The sequence below is a fragment of the Sus scrofa genome, chromosome 7 (genome assembly GCF_000003025.6).
Source record: "Sus scrofa isolate TJ Tabasco breed Duroc chromosome 7, Sscrofa11.1, whole genome shotgun sequence".
NCBI classification, from domain to species: domain Eukaryota; kingdom Metazoa; phylum Chordata; class Mammalia; order Artiodactyla; family Suidae; genus Sus; species Sus scrofa.
The window spans coordinates 69,016,610-69,034,660 of record NC_010449.5 but is presented as its reverse complement, the minus strand read 5'-3'; positions in this window follow the sequence as shown (position 1 = coordinate 69,034,660).

The window sequence follows — 18,051 nt, the reverse complement described above, 5'->3', positions numbered from 1 at the left end:
GGCCCTCAGAGCTGCCATACCGTATCTTTATGGGCTTCAGAGAACACTGATTTTTTAGAAGAAGAAAAATCCCCATGTTAATTGCTAAGCTGTTTTCAAGAGCTGCCTGCTCTCTCCAGAACATGCCTGGCTCTCCTTCAAAAACTTTTCAGCCTGACCAAATCAGGGAGCTGTATATAAACCACATAAAAAAGACAGTCCATGCCTTCAGTGTAATTATATGGTACAAATAATAGAGTTTTTTTTAACTACCAGGTATTTTTGCAAAGCCTATCATGTATCAGAGATGGTATAATTCTGTAATTGTATCTATGAACCTGTGTAACATTTGGACAATGAGTTCCAAAGGTCAAGGTGCACAATACATAACTAATATATTTCTCTGATGAGCTCAAGAAGTTTAGTATGATGTAAAAGGAAACAAAGAACAAAACCTAAGTTTCTCTGTAAGAGATGATAACTTTAGCTAATACCGAATAACAAAATGTTGTTTATTTTAAAAGAATCTTGTATTACTTGCTTATTTATAATTTTACTTATTGAGATTACAGGATTTGATTCAACATATGCTCAGTTTAACTTTTTTTTTTTTTTTTTTTTTTTTGTCTTTTTGCTATTTCTTGGGCCGCTCCTGCGGCATATGGAGGTTCCCAGGCTAGGGGTCGAATTGGAGCTGTAGCCACTGGCCTACGCCAGAGCCACAGCAACGCGGGATTCGAGCCGCGTCTGCAACCTACACCACAGCTCACGGCAACGCCAGATCGTTAACCCACTGAGCAAGGGCAGGGACCGAACCCACAACCTCATGGTTCCTAGTCGGATTTGTTAACCACTGAGCCACGACGGGAACTCCCTGGTTTAACCTTTAGTAAATAACAAGTGATTCAAAAATCTCAACTGTGTTGTAATTGGCACTGAGATCAAACCTCAGTTGATACTACCAAACACAGGTTGGTTAGTCATATCAAGAAATGACCTTTTTAATGTTGGACAGCCACAGGGCTCAGTCCTTAGTTCTCTATCTACAATTTTTCATCCAGTCTCTTGGCTTTAAATTCTATGTATAGCCCAGTGACTCTCAAGTTTACATCTTCAACATAACCTTCACTCCTAAACTTAGGACTCACATATCCAACTTCCTACTTGAAATTTCTACTTGAAAGTCCTGTTAGCCAGCTCAGGGAAAATAGATCCCCATACTGAGCTCCTGATTTTATTCCACCAAACCTGTTCTACCCACAGTCTTCCCCATCCCACTTGATGACAACTTCATCCTTCCAGTGGCCCAGTCCAAAAATCTGTCAGTCATACTTTGCTTCTCTCTTTTATCTACCATATCCAATCTTCCAGAAACCAAACTGGCTCTACATTCAAAAGATATTAAAAATCCAACCTTTACTTGCCTTCTCTTCTATTATCACTGTGGTACAAGCCACTGGAGTCTCTTTTCTAGATTATTTCAATAGGTTTTCAACTAATTGCCTTCTTTCCACTTTTGAACCCTCTCCCTAAGTCTGTTTTCACCACCACAGCCAAAGTGATCCTTTGGCTGACATATCAGATCATGTCACTCATCTGCTCATCTTACTTTAAATAAGATACAAAGTTCTAACATGGGCTTCAAGACTTGAAGTTTTAAAGCCTATAACCTCCTCTCTAATGCCATTCCAATCACATTGGTCTACTTGATGTTCTTCCAACAGCCATGGCAAATTCTCTCATTCAGGCTTTGGTACTGCTGTGTGTTCTCCTTTTTCCCCAGATGCCTATGCAGCTGATTCCCTCATCTCCTTCAAGGCTCTGTTGAAATGTGACCTTCTCAATGAAGCCTACCCTCACCAACCTGTTTAAAAATGCAACTTACAGTATTTCTCCTCCCACCCCTGATGCTCTGTTTTCTCTTTCATCACCTTCTAGATAGTACACACTTTATCATGTTTGTTGTTATTTTCCATTTTACCCAGACAGACTGTAAGGCCCATGAGGGCAGAGAGCTTTCTTCTATTCACTGCTGTATACAAAAACTTAGGGCAATCCTCAACATAATAAATATTTGTTGAATGGATCCAGTGTCTTTTCTAATTTCTTTGTCCAGAAAGTATCACTAAGGTTTCATCATAAGAAAAATGAACCATCAAAGAGAAAGAATTACCTATGCCAACTGCAAAACAGTAATACATGATAATATTATTAATAAAGTCAATCAAATGAATTTTTAATGTTTAAATCCAACAGTGTTTTTTTGGGCCACAACTGTGGCATGCGGAAATTCCTGGGCCAGAGATCGAACCCATGCCACTGCTGCAACCTGCACAACAACTGTGGCAATGCCAGATCCTTAACCTACTGAGCCACAAGGGAACTTCCCAACAATTTTATTTAATGATACTTTTGTGAGGAAAAAATTACCCAAAATGTGGAAACAGGCTAAAGAGATGGATGTTCTTTCAATGCAAGACTAGGCTTGGCTTTATATTGCCTGGGTTATTTTTCAACTCTGTAGGGGCAGAAGTTAATGTGTAGGTGTTTATTTTGTTCAGTAAACATGCAAATAAGTTCTGTCCAGCAGAACAGATGATTCAAAGGTTTATTTGAATGATCCTATTGGACATTAAATAATTTTGTATCTAACCCAGAAAAATTTCCTGTAGGTACCTAGCTTCTCAAAGCTCTTGGACTAATGTAACATCTACTGGTTCCCTTATTAATTTATGAGATGAATAATATCTTTACATGTTTTCATCCTACATATCCATGAGAGTTATGATTTAGCCTTCTTGAAAATCATATTTTAACATGTTCAATGATCAGTTATCTTTTTCATTATTTGAGAATTGCAGTGAAATATGCCAAGAACTTGGGGAAAAGAAATAAATAATCAACCAGAACATAGAAGAAGATGATATCATGTTTCTTAACACAAAGATTCAATGCGATAAAGTTGTAATTCTTCATAAGTTAGTTTATAAGTTTATTGGAATGCTAAAAAAGCATCACCAAGTTTTTTCTTATTTCTATTTGTTATTTATTTTATTCCTGAAATACCTCTAAGTTCATTTGGAAAAATGAACAAGAAAAGTCAAGAAACCAATGAAAAGGAACAGCTATGAATATTAGGCTTATCAAATATTAAATCATATTATAAAGCCTCAATAATTTAAAAGGTATGATACCAGTGCACAAATAAATAGATCTAACAGTGGGACTAATAGAAATAGATCCAGATACATAAGGGAAATTAGCATAATTAAAACGTAGCAAAGTAATAATTCAAATCTGTAGGTAAAAGAGGGTTCATTAAATAAATGGAGTTGAAATAAATCTGGGGGAAATATTATACCAAATTTCTGCCTCAGACTTTAAATCAAATGGCTTCAGTATTTCACTGTAAAAGTTGAAATCACATATGTACTAAAAGAAAACCTAGAATTCTCCTTATATCTTTAAAATAGGGAAAGCCTTTCTAACTATGACTCAAAATTCAGAAGCCCCTCCCCAAAATAAATGATAAATTTAAAATTCTTAAAAGTATGTATGTACTGTGTGTAAATTCTCCCACATGTATGACTATTCACAAAATACAAAGATAACTAAGAAACTTGGAAAAGTATTCACAACTTATATCGTAGTTGAAGGACTCACCATGTCCATATTTTTTTAAAAATGCTCATGGATTAATAAGAAAAAGACAAATAATCCAACAGAAAAATAGGCAAATTGTGAGAACAGCCAGCTCACAAAAAGAAATACAAGTAACTCTTAAGTATCTGTCTTCAGGAAAAGAGAAATATGGTCACACTGGAAGATGCTGAATTCACTTCCTCCCACTGACACAACAAATCTATAACTATATATGGAATAATTACCTCTGGAAAAAAAATCTAAAAACTAGGTGAACAGAGCCTCCACAACAAAAGATAAAAGGGCAGCATCAATAAAGGTAGGAGAGATAGAGACATGGTCTTGCCAAAAAAACCCACCCCAGGTGAAAGCCATCCACAATGAGGAAGGATCTCAAAAAATACAAAACTTTTCCCTAGGGAAGAAGAGATTTATTCTCCATATCAGGGACCTACCCTAAGATCCTACACAAGAGAGACAAGCCTGAAAACCAACAGGGATTACATCCCATAAAACCATAGAAACTTAAGAACAGAGAACTTTTAAAGGGCTCATAGGTAGGCTCATGTGCCCCAGAACCAAGCACAAAAAACACGTTAGAAAAGTGCCTACACCATTTGCGATGATCTCAGCTTAAAGCATCTGCCAGAGAGGCAGAAACATGATGGGACTCTTTTTGGGGATGAAGATAACCATAGGCACCATATTTGTGATTTTGCTTTACCTTGCTAATGCCAGTGCTGGTGGATGCCATTTTGGAACTCTCCCTCTAACCTGCCAGCACTGTCTGCTGAGAGCCCTGTCTACACTCATGCTACAGCTGTGAGTCACAACTGTACCAGGTGAGGGCCCCACTCACCTATGAACCGTAGTCAGTTAAGTGGGTACATGCATGCCACACAAGGGATGCCTCTTGAACTTCCAGATCTGGTGGTGAGGGGAGGATTGCACTTCTGGACTCCGCAGAACATCTCCTACACAAAGCCACATTTTCAAGACTGGAACATGTAGGGAGAGAGGATTAAGATGGCGGAATAGAAGGACTGGAGCTCAACTTCTCTCCTAAAAACAACAAAATTCACAACTAAAGGCTGAGCAGTCTCCACCCAAATGGACCAGAAACCTTAAAAAAATACCCTACTCCAGAAGACAAAGAGGAGGACACATCAAGAGGTAGGAGGGGTGATTTCATGACATAAACAACCCCATACCTCCTGGGTGGGAAGCTCCACAGACTGAAAACTAACTGGTTCACAGAGACTCTAGGTATAGGAGTGAGAGTTCTGAGCCCCCCATCAAACCCTCACATGCAGGGATCTGGCACTGGGAGAAAGAGCCCTGGGAGCATCTGGCATTGAAGGCCAGTGGGGCTTGTGTGCAGGAGCTCCACAGGACTGGGGGAAACAGAGACCCCATTCTTAAAAGGCGCACACAGACTTCACGTGCAATGGGTCCCAGGGCAGAGCGAGGTCTCCATAGGAATCTGGGTCAAACCTGACTGCAGGTCTTAGAGGACATCCTGGGAATACAGGGCTGAATGTGGCTTGCTGTGAGGGAGGGACATTGAAGGCAAAGCTCTCGGGAATATTCAGCAGCTGCCTTTCTCTGGAGGTGGCCATTTTGGGAAAATCTGGCCCCACCCATCAGTCAGCTGCTGAGAAGCCCCAGGGCAAACAACAATCCAGGTGGGATCACAGCCCCGCCCCTCAGTAAACAGGCTACCTAAAGACCCCTCAGGCACACAGCTGCCTCTAATCCCATCCAGAGACTAAATAAGCCCCACCCACCAGAGGGATTAGAATCGGCTCCACCTACCAGTGGGCAGGCATCAGCCCCTCCCATCAGGAAGCCTACAGCAAGCCTCCCATACTGACTTCAGCCACAAGGGGGGCAGACACCAGAAGTAAGAGAGGCTACAACTCTATTATCTGTAAAAAGGTCACCACACCAAACATCTACAAAAATGAAAAGACAGAGAACTAGAACTCAGATGAGGGAGAAAGGAAAAAACCCCAGAAAATCGGCTAAGCAATGAGGAGATTCTCAGCCTCCAGGAAAAAGACTTTAGATTGTTGATGCTGAAGATGATGCAAGACATTGGAAATAAACTGGAGGCAAAGATGAATAGCTTACAGGAAACACCGAGCAAAAGCCCAGATACAAGATATAAAACTTAAACAAGAAGAGATGCAACATACAATAACTGAGATAAAAAATTCACTAGAAGCAGCTAACAGCAGAATACAGGCGGCAGAAGAACACATGAGCGAGGTGGAGGACAGCCTTGTGGAAATTACAGACTCAGAACAGAAAAGAGGAAAAAGATTGAAAACAAAGGAAGAGCGTCTCAGAGAACTCTGGGACAACGTTAAACACACCAACATCCATGTTACAGGGATGCCAGAAGGAGAAGAGAGAGAGAAGGAGACAGAAAAAATATTCCAAGAGATAATAGCCGAAAATTTCCCTAACACGGGAAAGGAACCACTCACTCAAATCCAGGAAGCACAACGAGTACCATACAAAATAAACCCAAAGAGGAACACACCAAGACACATAATAATGAAACTGACCAAAATTAAAGACAAAGAGAAAATCTTGAAAGCAGCTAGGGCAAAGAAACAAGTAACATACAAGGGAACCCTAATAAGGTTATCGGCAGATTTTTCAGCAGAAACTGCAGGCCAGAAGGGAGTGACATGATATACTTAATGGGATGAAAGGAAAAAACCTCCACCCAAGATTACTCTACCCAGCAAGGCTCTCATTCAGATTTGAAGGAGAAATCAAAACCTTCACAGATGAGCAAAAGTTGAGAGAATTCAGCAACACTAAACCAGCTTTACAACAAATACCAAAGGAACTTCTCTAGGCAGAAAAGAAAAGACAGCAACAGGAAACAAAAATTCCACAAGTGACAAGGCTCACCAGGAAAGGTATATATACAGTAAAGATACAAAAACATCCACGCACAATTATACCACCAAAATCAGAAATCATGAGAAGAGGTGGGTACAAATGCAGGACACTGGAGATGAACTTGCAATTAAGAGAACAACAACTGAAAACAATCTCATGTACATATAGACTCTTATATCAAAACTTCAGAATAATTGCAAACCAAAAATCTACAACTGATACACAAACAAGGAATCTCTGGAGAAGAAACATATCTCATAGTAAATAAGTGCATAATCCACCATGAAGGGGGTCATTTGACATCATTCTTGGAATGCTGAAGTCTTCTTACATCTGATTCTGATTTCCTCTCCATCAAAGAACTTGTGATAATTATAATTAAATAATGCCACTGTACAATTAAATAATACAGTTCTACAATTGTATTATTAATAACCATTTTTCTCCATGGTACAATGTAAGGTCTATAATGTCTTGTTTATCACATCACCTAGAATGGTGTAATGTCTATATTGAAGAATCAATAAGATGTAACAAATTGTGAGGACATATTTATATAGTTACACTGTTTTTTAACCAACTTATGCATTTTATATTTTACTTATTTCCAGAGGGTGTATTATTTTCGTTATTCTTACCAGTTAAGTTATTCTTTTTATTATGCTATATAAAATATTTAATGGTATATAAGGCTTTCTTCTTTATAAATTTTAGTTGCATAATATACACAATTTTAATATAATGCCAATTTTTAAAGAAAGATTGAAATGTAACAGATAATACTGAATAGTAAAGATGAAAGCCATAGAAAATGGGATGAAGTATAGAATAAATCTCCTATTTGTCTCAGCATATTTTCCATTCCACTTCTCCAGAGGGAGTCACTTAATCTGTTTCTTAAGATCCATGATATAATAATCTGTGTGAATGTAATTGTGTTTAAATATATGTATTTTATTCTGCAAAAAAGTAAAATAAAAATAAAATTTCAAAAGAAAAAAAAAGCTGGGACATGTAGCTCCTCATACATAGAAACAAACACAGAGAATTAGGCAAAATGGAGGATATGTTTAAAAAAAAAAAGACAATACCTCAGAAAAGGATTTTAATAAATTATAGGTAAGCAGTACAACTGATAGAGTTTGAAGTAATGGTCTTAAAGATGCTCACTAAAATCAAGGGAAATGTGTATGAACACAGTGAAAACTTCAACCAAAGATAGAAAATATATTTCTGTCTGTACCTAATCACAGAGCTTGAGGAATAGAATAAATGAACTATAAAATACACTAGAGGGATTCAGCAACAGACTGGATGAAAATGAAGACAAAAATCAGTGAGCTGGAAGACAAAGCAATGGAATTCACCCAGATAGAGGAGCACAATGAAGAAAATATTTAAAGTGAAAATTTGCTAAGGGGCCTTTGGGACAACATCAAAAGAAAAGCATTGACGTTATAGTGTAAGGACCCTGGAAAGAGAATAGAAAGAGAAAGGGCCAGAAAACTTATTTGAAGAAATAATGGTTGAACACTTCCCTAATTTGTGGAACAAACAGAAATCCAGGCCCAGGAAGACCAGAAAGTTTCAAAAAAGATGAACCTAAAGAGTTCCACACCAAAACACATTTTAATTAAAATGGCAAAAGTTAATGAGATAATCCTAAAAACAGCAAGAAAAAAAAAGCTTGTTTTATATATAAGGGAAATCCATAAGACAGCAGATTTTTCAGCAGAAACTTTGCAGGCCAAAAGACAGTGGCATGACATATTCAAAGTGCTAAAAGGAAAAAACTTCCAATCAAGAATTCCCTTCACAGCAAGCTTATCATTCAGAAATGAAGGCGAGATTAAGAGTTTTTCAGATAAGTTAAAGCTAAAGGAGTTCATCACCACTAAACAAGACTTAAATGTTAAAGGGACTTCTTTAACCTGAAAAGAAATGGCACAAATTAGTAACAAGAAAACATATCAAAGTAGAATTCTCACTGAAAAGGGAAATATATAGTAAAAGGAATAGATCAATCACCTATACATCCAGGAAGAAGGTTAAAAGGCAAAAGAAGTGAAATTAACTAAAATTATAATAATTAGTTATGGGAGGCATAAAATAAAAAGATATAAAAGGTGATATAAAAATAAAACTTGGGAGAATAAAATATGAAGTTCTGGGATGTGTTCAAATTTAAGTTGTTATCAACTTAAAACAGAGTGTTGTATATTTAGGATATTATATGTGAACCTCATGTAACCACAAAGCAAAAATTTATAGTAAATACACAAAAGAAAATGAAAAAGGAATCTAAGCATACACTAAAGAAACCATCAAACCACAAAGGAAGAGAGAAGAAGAAAGGAACAGAGAGGAACTACAGTAAAGCTAGTAAACAATTAACAAAATGACAATTCATATATACCAATCAATAATTTCTTTAAATGTAAATGGACTAGATTCTTATTAAAAGAGTAACTAAGACTCATAAATACACTTGCCTACAAAAGACTCACTTCAGAAGTAAGGACATCCACAGACTAAGTGAAGAGATGGTGAAAGATATTCAGTGCAGATGGAAACAAAACAAAAGTCATGTAGCTATTCTCATGTCAGAATAGATTTTAAAATAAAACCTGTAATAAAAGACAAAGGAGGCTATTATATAATGATAAAGTAGTCAATCCAACAAGACATAATATTTATGAATAAATATGTATCCAACATAGGAGCACCAAAATATGTAAAGCAAATATTAACGTTAGACCCAAAGGGAGAAATTCATAGCACTGCAATAATACTAGGCAACTTTAACGCCCCACTTACCTCAATGGATACATTCAGACTAAAAATCAAAGAAACATTGTCCTTAAATGATACATTAAACCAGACTGACTATTAATAAACATATTTATAACTTTCCATCCAAGAGCAACAGAGTACACATAATTCTCAAGTGCATATGGAAATTTTCCAGTATAGATCACATTCTAGACCACAAAACAAGCTTTTGGAAATTTAAGAAGATTGAAATCATATCAAGCAACTTTTCCAATCATAGTGGTATGAAATTAGAAATGAATTACAGGAAGAAAACTGGAAAACCACAAAAACATGGAGATTCAACAACATGTACTAAACAACCACTGGGGAAATAAAAGGAAAAATTCAAAAACTACCACAGATAATTAAAAAGAATATGACATGTCAAAATCTATTGGATGCAAAATCTATAGGAAGCAGTTCCAAGAAAGAAGTTCATAGCAGTAGAGGCCTGCCTCAAGAAAAAAAGAAAAATCTCAAATACATAATTGAACTTTATCCCTAGAAGATCTAGAAAAAGAAGAACAAACAAAGCCCAAAGTTAGTAGAGGGAAGGAAATAATAAAGATCAGGGTGGAAATAAATGACATAGAGACCAAAAAGAAAAAAAGAAAAGATCAAGGAACCAAGAGCTAGTTCTTTGAAAAGAAAAACAAAACTAACAAACCTCTAGCTAGACTAATCAAGGAAAAAAGGGAGAGCTCAAATTAGAAGTGAAAGAAGAGAATTTACAAAAATCTACCCCCAAAAAAGTCCAGGACAGTCAGTTTCAATGGAGAATTCTACCAGACATTCAAAGAAGATTTAATTCCTACCCTCAAAGTCCTCCAAAAAATTGAAAAGAGAATGCTTCCAGATTAATTTTACATGGCCAGAATTACTATGATACCAATACCCTACAAGATCACCAAAAAGAAAAAGAAAAGAGAAAGAAAAGAAAATTACAGGCCAATATCCTTGATGAACATAGTTGCAAAAGTTCCCAACAAAACACTAGCAGGCTGAATTTAACAATACGTTAAAAGGATCATACACCATGATCAAGTGGGATTCATTCCCGGTATGCAAGAATGTACAGCATCCACAAATCAATCAGTATGATGCACCATGCTATCAAAAATGAAGGCTAGGAGTTCCTGTCATGGCACAGTGGAAATGAATCCAACTAGGAACCATGAGGTTACAGGTTCTATCACTGGCCTCACTCAGTGGGTTAAGGATCAGGCATTGCTGTGAGCTGTGGTATAGCTCACAGACATGGCTTGGATCTGGCATTGCTGTGGCTCTGGTGTAGGCCGGCAGCTACACTTCCGATTAGACCCCTAGCCTTGGAACCTCCATATGCTGCAGGTGTGGCCTTAAAAAGACAACAAGACAAAAAAAAAAAAAAATGAAGGCTAAAAATAATATGGTCATCTCAATAGAGGCAGAAAAGGCATTTGACAAAATCCAGCATCCATTTATGATAAAAACTCTCAACAAAGTAGGTGTAGAGGGAACGTACCTCAATGTAGTAAAGGCATTCATGACAAACCCATAGCTCACATCATACTCAATGGTGAAAAAGTGAAATCTTTTCCTCTAAAATCAGGAATAAGACAAGAATGCCCGCTCTTGCCACTTGTTTCAAGATAGTACTGGAAGTTCTAGCCACAGCAATTAGGCAAGAAATAGAAATAAAAGGCATTCAGGTGTTCTCACTGTGGCACAGGGGTAAATGATCCAGTTTGTCTCTGTGGAGGCACTTGGTTTGATCCCCAGCCTGGCACAATGGGTTAAGGATCCAGTGTTGCTGCAGTTGTGACTGGTGTAGGTTGCAGCTCCAGTTCAGATTTGATTCCTGGCCTGTGAACTTCCATATGCTGCAGGTGCAGCTGAGAAAAAAAAGAAAAAGAAATAAAAGGCATGCAAATCAGAAGGTAAGAAGTAAAACTGTTACTGTTTATAGATGACATGATACTACAGTTGAAAAACCCTAAAGATTCCACCAAAAAAAAAAAAATGTGGAACTAATAAATGAATTTAGTAAATTTGCAGGATACGGAATCAATTTACAGAAATCTGTGGCATTTCTATACACTAATAAAAAAGTGTCAGAAAGGGAAATTAAGAAAACTGTCCCTTTTACAGTACTTCAGAAAGATGAAAATACCTAGGAATAAACATAGCCAAAGAGGTGAAAGACCTATACACTGAAAACTCTAAGATACTGATGAAAGAAATTGATAAAGACACTCGTAAGTGAGAAGATATTTCATGGTCATAAATTAGAATAATTAATACTGTTAAAATGTCCATACTACCCAAAGCAATATACATATTCAGTGCAATCTCTGTTAAAATTCCTATGGCATTTTTCACAGAATTAGAAAAAATTATTCTAAAATTTGTGTGGGTCCACAAAAGATTGCAAATACCCAAAGCAGTCTTTTTTTTTTTTTTTGTTGTTGTTGTTGTTGTTGTTGTTGTTGTTGCTATTTCTTGGGCCGCTCCTGCGGCATATGGAGGTTCCAAGGCTAGGGGTCGAATTGGAGCTGTAGCCACCGGCCTACGCCAGAGCCACAGCAACGCGGGATCCGAGCCGCGTCTGCAACCTACACCACAGCTCATGGCAATGCCGGATCGTTAACCCACTGAGCAAGGGCAGGGACCGAACCCGCAACCTCATGGTTCCTAGTCGGATTCGTTAACCACTGTGCCACGACGGGAACTCCCCAAAGCAGTCTTGAAAAAAAGAAAAAAGCTGTTAGAATCCACTCACTGATTTCAAACTATACTACAAAGCCAAAGTAATCAAAATAGTATGGTATTGGCATACCATACATGGACAGTTAATTTACAACAAATTAACATGTAATGGAGAAAGGAAGAAGTCTCTTCAATAAATGGTGTTGGGAAAACTAAACAGCCACATGCAAAAGAAAGAAACTAGATTGCTATCTTATACCATATAGAAATTTTAATTCAAAATAGATTAAAGATTTTAATGTAAGACCTGAAACCATAAAATTCCTGGAGAAAAACATAGGCAGTGAGCTTCCTAACATCATCATAATGATGTTTTTGTAGCTCTAACTCCAAAGTCAAGGGAACAGGAGAAAATAGTTTCAAATGATGCAACTGACAAGGGCTTAATCTCCAAAATATACAATTTACACAACTCAACAGCAAAAAAACCAACAGTCCAATTGAAAAATGGGCAAAATACCTGAATAGACATTTCTCCAAAGAAGGTATACAGATGGCCAACAGGCACAAGAAAAAATGCTCAACAGCACTGATTAGAGAAATTCAAATCAAAACTACTATGAGATATCATCTCACACCATTCAGAATGGCCATCATCAATAAGTCCACAAATAACAAATGCTGGAGAGGGTGTGGAGAAAAGGGAACCCTCCTACATTGTTGGTGGGAATGTAAATTGGTACAGCCACTATGGAAAACAGTATGGAGGTACCTCAAAAAATCAAATATAGAACTACCATATGACCCAGAAATCCCACTCTTGGGCTTATATCCAGACAAAAAGTTCCTTGAAAAATATACATGCAGCACTATTCACAATAGCCAAGACATGGAAAGAACCTAATGTTCATCAACAGATGATTGGATTGGGAAGATGTGGTATATAAACACAATGGAATACTACTCAGCCATTAAAAAGAACAAAATAATGCCATTTGCAGCAACATGGATGAAACTAGAGACTCTCATACTAAGTAAAATAATTCAGAAAGAGAAAGACAAATACCGCTTGATAGCAACACTTCTATCTGGAATCGAATATGTGGCACAAGTGAACCTTTCCACAGAAAAGAAACTCATGGACTTGGAAAACAGACTTGTGGTTACCAAGAGGGAGGGAGCGGGATGGACTGGGAGTCTGGGGTTCGTAGATGCAAACTATTGCATTTGCAGTGGACAAGCAATGAAATCCTGATGTATAGCACCAGGAAGTATATCTATGTAGAACACAATGGAGGATAATGCGAGAAAAAGAATGTATATATGTATGTGTGACTGAGTCACTTTGCTGTACAGTAAAAAACTGACAGAACACTGTAAACCAACTATAATGGAAAAAATAAAAATAATTTTTTAAAAAAACCTAATGCACAATGCAAGAAACCATCATCAAAATAAAAAGGCAATCTACTAAATGGGGTTTGTGAATTATGTATCTAATAAGGGAATATCCAGAATATATTAGGGACTCATACAACTCAACAACAAAAACAGAATCCTGATTAAGAGATGGGTAGAGGATGTGAATAGACATTTTTCCACAGAAGACATGAAGATGGCCAACATGAACATGACAAGATGTACAACCTCTCTAGTGCAAATACAAAGGGAAATGCAAATGAAAACCACAATGAGCTATCGTCTCAAACCTGTTGAATGGCTATTATCAAAAACACAGAAAATAAAAAGTGTTAGAGAGCATGTGGAGAAAACAGGAACCTTTGTACACTATTGGTGAGAATGTAAATTGGTGTAACCACTGTGGAAAACAGTATAGAGTTTCCTCCAAAAATTAAGAATAGAACCACTATATGACTTAGTTATTCTACTTCTAGGTATTTATCCAGAGAATACGAAAATGCTAATTCAAAAAGATATATGCATTCCTGTGTTCATTGCAGCATCATTTACAATAGCCAGAATATGGAAACAACCTAATTGAATTGAATGGATAAAGATACCTGTGTGTGTGTGTGTGTGTGTCTGTGTGTGTGTGTCTGTGTGTGTCTGTGTGTGTGTGTATATATATATATAGATGTAGATATAGATATATATAATGAAATCTTGCCATTTGCATCATGACAGATAGAATTTGAGGATTTTTTATGTAAAGTTCAGATGGGGAAAGATGAATATCATGTGATTTTACCTACATATGGAATCTAAAATAAACAAAACAAAACAGAAACAAACATAGATACAAGAAGAGTTTGATGGTTTCCATGGGGTAAGAAAGTTGAGGGTAGACAAATGGGTAATGGGGGTCACCAAATGTATGATGATAAATAGTAACTAGACCTTTGGTGGTAATTACTTTGTAGTATATAAGGACCTTGAATTATAATGCTGTACACTTGAAACATATAATGAATCAAACATAAAATGTAGCAATTTTACCTCCATTAAAAAATATATCTTCAAATCTATGCTTTATAAAATGACAAGTCCTAAGTGAAACTATACTGAGATACCATTTTTCACTTATATTGGCAAAACTACAGACATCTGATAACAAATTCACTTGGCATTGTTGTGGAGAAATAGGTACTCTCTACATCAAAAATATAAACATGTATAACCCTATTTATGAGTTTTACCCTCTATGGAGAGCAATTTGGCAACACGTGTCACAATTAGTTGCACATATACTTTGACCCAGTGATCTCTATCTGAAATTCTACAGATATATTTTGCATATGTGCAAAATGATGTCTGTACAAGTTTAATCACAATAGCATTGTTTAAACTGGAAACAAGCATCCATCAGTGATAACTAGTTAAAAAAATAAAAGACTATGGTACAGCCATACGATAGAACACTTGGCAAATGTAAAGGAAGAATTAAGACACTCTGTATGTACCAGTATAGAAAGATCTTCAAGATTTAAATTTAAAAAGCAAGTGAAAAAATGTGACCCCAAAAAAGTATAAAACGTTACCTTCTGTATAAGAAGGAAAAAAAGACTATCTTTATGTTAATTCATATGTGCAAAAAAGATACTTTGAAAAGATTCACAAGACACTAATAACAATGTGTAGCAGCTATTAAGTCTGTCACTAAGACCTGCTGCTGCAGGGAGCATAATTGACTTATGGTCCTAGCTTCAGTCCTGGCTCTACCAACAGTTTTGTGCCAAGGCTAATTTCCCACATGCTGCTCCCGGGCAATGACTGAGCAAAACTGGGGTACTAGGTCAAGCTCGTCCAGCAAGCCAAGGGGGCTCCTTTTATAAGAAATTCCCTTTTGGCCTGGTCAGTCTTTCTTGGAACTCTCTGAACCTCCTTTTACCCACTCTTCTTTCCTTCTTCCTCATTCCACAGATTATCAAACCTGCACATCTAGTCAGTGAACCACAGTTACCATTTGAAGGATGAGAGATGAAGCAGATGTGGAAACAGAATTATTATTTTTTGAAAGATATGATTATATATTCAAATACTAAATTTAAAAATTCTCTCTAGCAATGTTTCTAGTATTCCTACAACAGAGTTAGCTGTCCTGGTCCTCACCCCTGATCCACTGCAAAGATGTATATGTTCACATTTAAAGGTCCCCAGGTGAGGGTCACTTTTCTATACAGAAATTGACACAGCACTGTAAATCAACTATACTTTAATTTAAAAAGAAATACAAAAATAAACGTCCCCAGGTGATACAGTAAAACATAGTTAAGGAACCAGAGGATTAAATTATAAGTAATACATAAAATAGGAGTTACCAGTGTGGTGCAGTGGGTTAAGAATCCGATCTCAGCTGCTCAGGTCACTGCAGAGGCACAAGTTCGATCTCTGGCTAGGCACAGTGGGTTAAAGGATCCAGCATTGCCACAGCTGCAGCTGAATTCAATCCCAGCTCCAGGAACTTTCATATGTCATGAATATAGCCACATACACACACACAAAAAAAATTACATACTTGAACTAGGTCAAAGTATCATCATGTAAAGCGAACTAAAGAAACCTGAATGACCATCATACCTACATATCAACCAAATGACACAGCTCATCTAAACAATACATATTTGGGTTGTAGGGAATTGGGGAAACTAGAAAGATCAAGCATCAAACAGGTTTCCCAAGCTTCTTTTCCAAGACAGAGGAACAGTACTCAAAGGACTTGAGGTATTCTGGTCCCACTGATAAAAGCAACCCTCCCCTAAGAAGGATGGCTCTGATGACTTCCTGCTGCCATTACACATTAAATAACCTCATTCTGGAGTTCCCGTCACGGTGCAGCAGAAATGAATCCAACTAGCAACCATGAGATTGCAGGTTTGATCCCTGGCCTTGCTCAGTGGGTTAAGGATCCTGCATTGCCATGACCTGTGGTGTAGGTCACACACACGGTTTGGACCTGGCATTGCTGTGGCTGTGGTATAGGTCAGTGGCTACAGCTCTGAATAGACCCCTAGCTTTGGAACCTCCATATGCCGAAGGTGCGGCCCTAAAAAGATAAAAATAATAATAATAATAACCTCATTCCATTCATTTGCTACTCTACCCACCAAGCAATTTTGTAATGATAATTTGGGTTATTGTCATTACATAGTTCTGCCCATAGGAAGAGGCTGGTAATTTCTAAAAGAAAGAACTATATAGTATTCTATAAAAGTATGAAAAACACTGTATATAATACCATTTAATTCAAACTATGCCATTCTTTTTACTCACTACTCATTTCTAGAAATGCTTGTTTTTACTTCATTTTCATTCTCTAATTACCTGATTTGTGATGTTCCAATCGAAAATTAACTCTAGAAAGTCTCAGCCTATCTTATTGCCAAACTTATTTTGCCAAAATAGTCAATAGAAAGTCAGGTCCTATTAATTAGAAATACCAGGGACTACTATTTCTATTAAAGAATGTGAGCCCATGTAGTTTACCAGGACTAGATTGAGTTAGAGTGTCCACTAATTTTAATTATCTCTATCACTGCCTTGAAGACACAAAAAAAAACCAACCATAGGCACTGTTTCAGAGGATCTCTTCTCATAATTTAACTCAAACAATTAGTGATATTTTACTACATAGTCTTCATTCTGTGGGCTGTCCTTAGCTATTGCATTTGCATTGTAATAGCAAATTATACAGTTAATTGTCATTTTTCCAGTTGACTTTACAGAATAACTAGTAAAGTCTAGCTACTCAGCTTAAACTTATAATTCCAATTTTATTCTACTACTTAAAACATTAGTATTTTTAAAGCAATATATTACTCTTTGGTGCAACAAAAAAATACATCATGTTTAATTATTTCTTGGGCCATTATTCCAAATTTTTACACAACTTTGTTTCTTCTACAGGCAAATGAAGATAAAAATGATGTGCTTTATTATATAATTGAATTTGGAAGGAAAAAAGATCAGAGAAGGGCTGGGGAAAGATTTCAATATACTTTAAGTATGTTTTTCATTTTGAGTATTTAAAATGAAACCCATGATGTGGGATAGAATTCCAATGAAAGTACTGTTCTCATTATGTCTTCAGTTTGTATGCAAGCCTCAGCTGTGTTACTTTTATTGCCGTTTTCAGCAAGAATTCAGGAGAGAATGAAAGGATGGAAACTCAAACAGAATGACTAAACTGTAATACAAAGATAATGAACTCCAATGCAACAGGACAGCAAATTAGAAGGCTGGGAAGTTGTTAGCCATAAAAAAGAAAAAGAAAAAGAGCTTTATTTCCACACTTTTGAAGCATTCTTTGGAAACCAGAAAAATCTAGCAATACTGTTAACCCAGTTACTGTCAGTGCAATTCTACTTTCAAAAGAAAGCCAGGCTAACATTTTTAAACAGCAATTATATTTTATGAAAAGGGAAGAAGGGGGAGTGAGAGGAACATTAAAAACCTCAAAAAAGCATGATGATGACAAACCAATCAGAGAACAGTTTAAGATCTCCATTTGCCTTAGCATTTCCCAGTCCTCAGCACCCTCCACTTTATCAG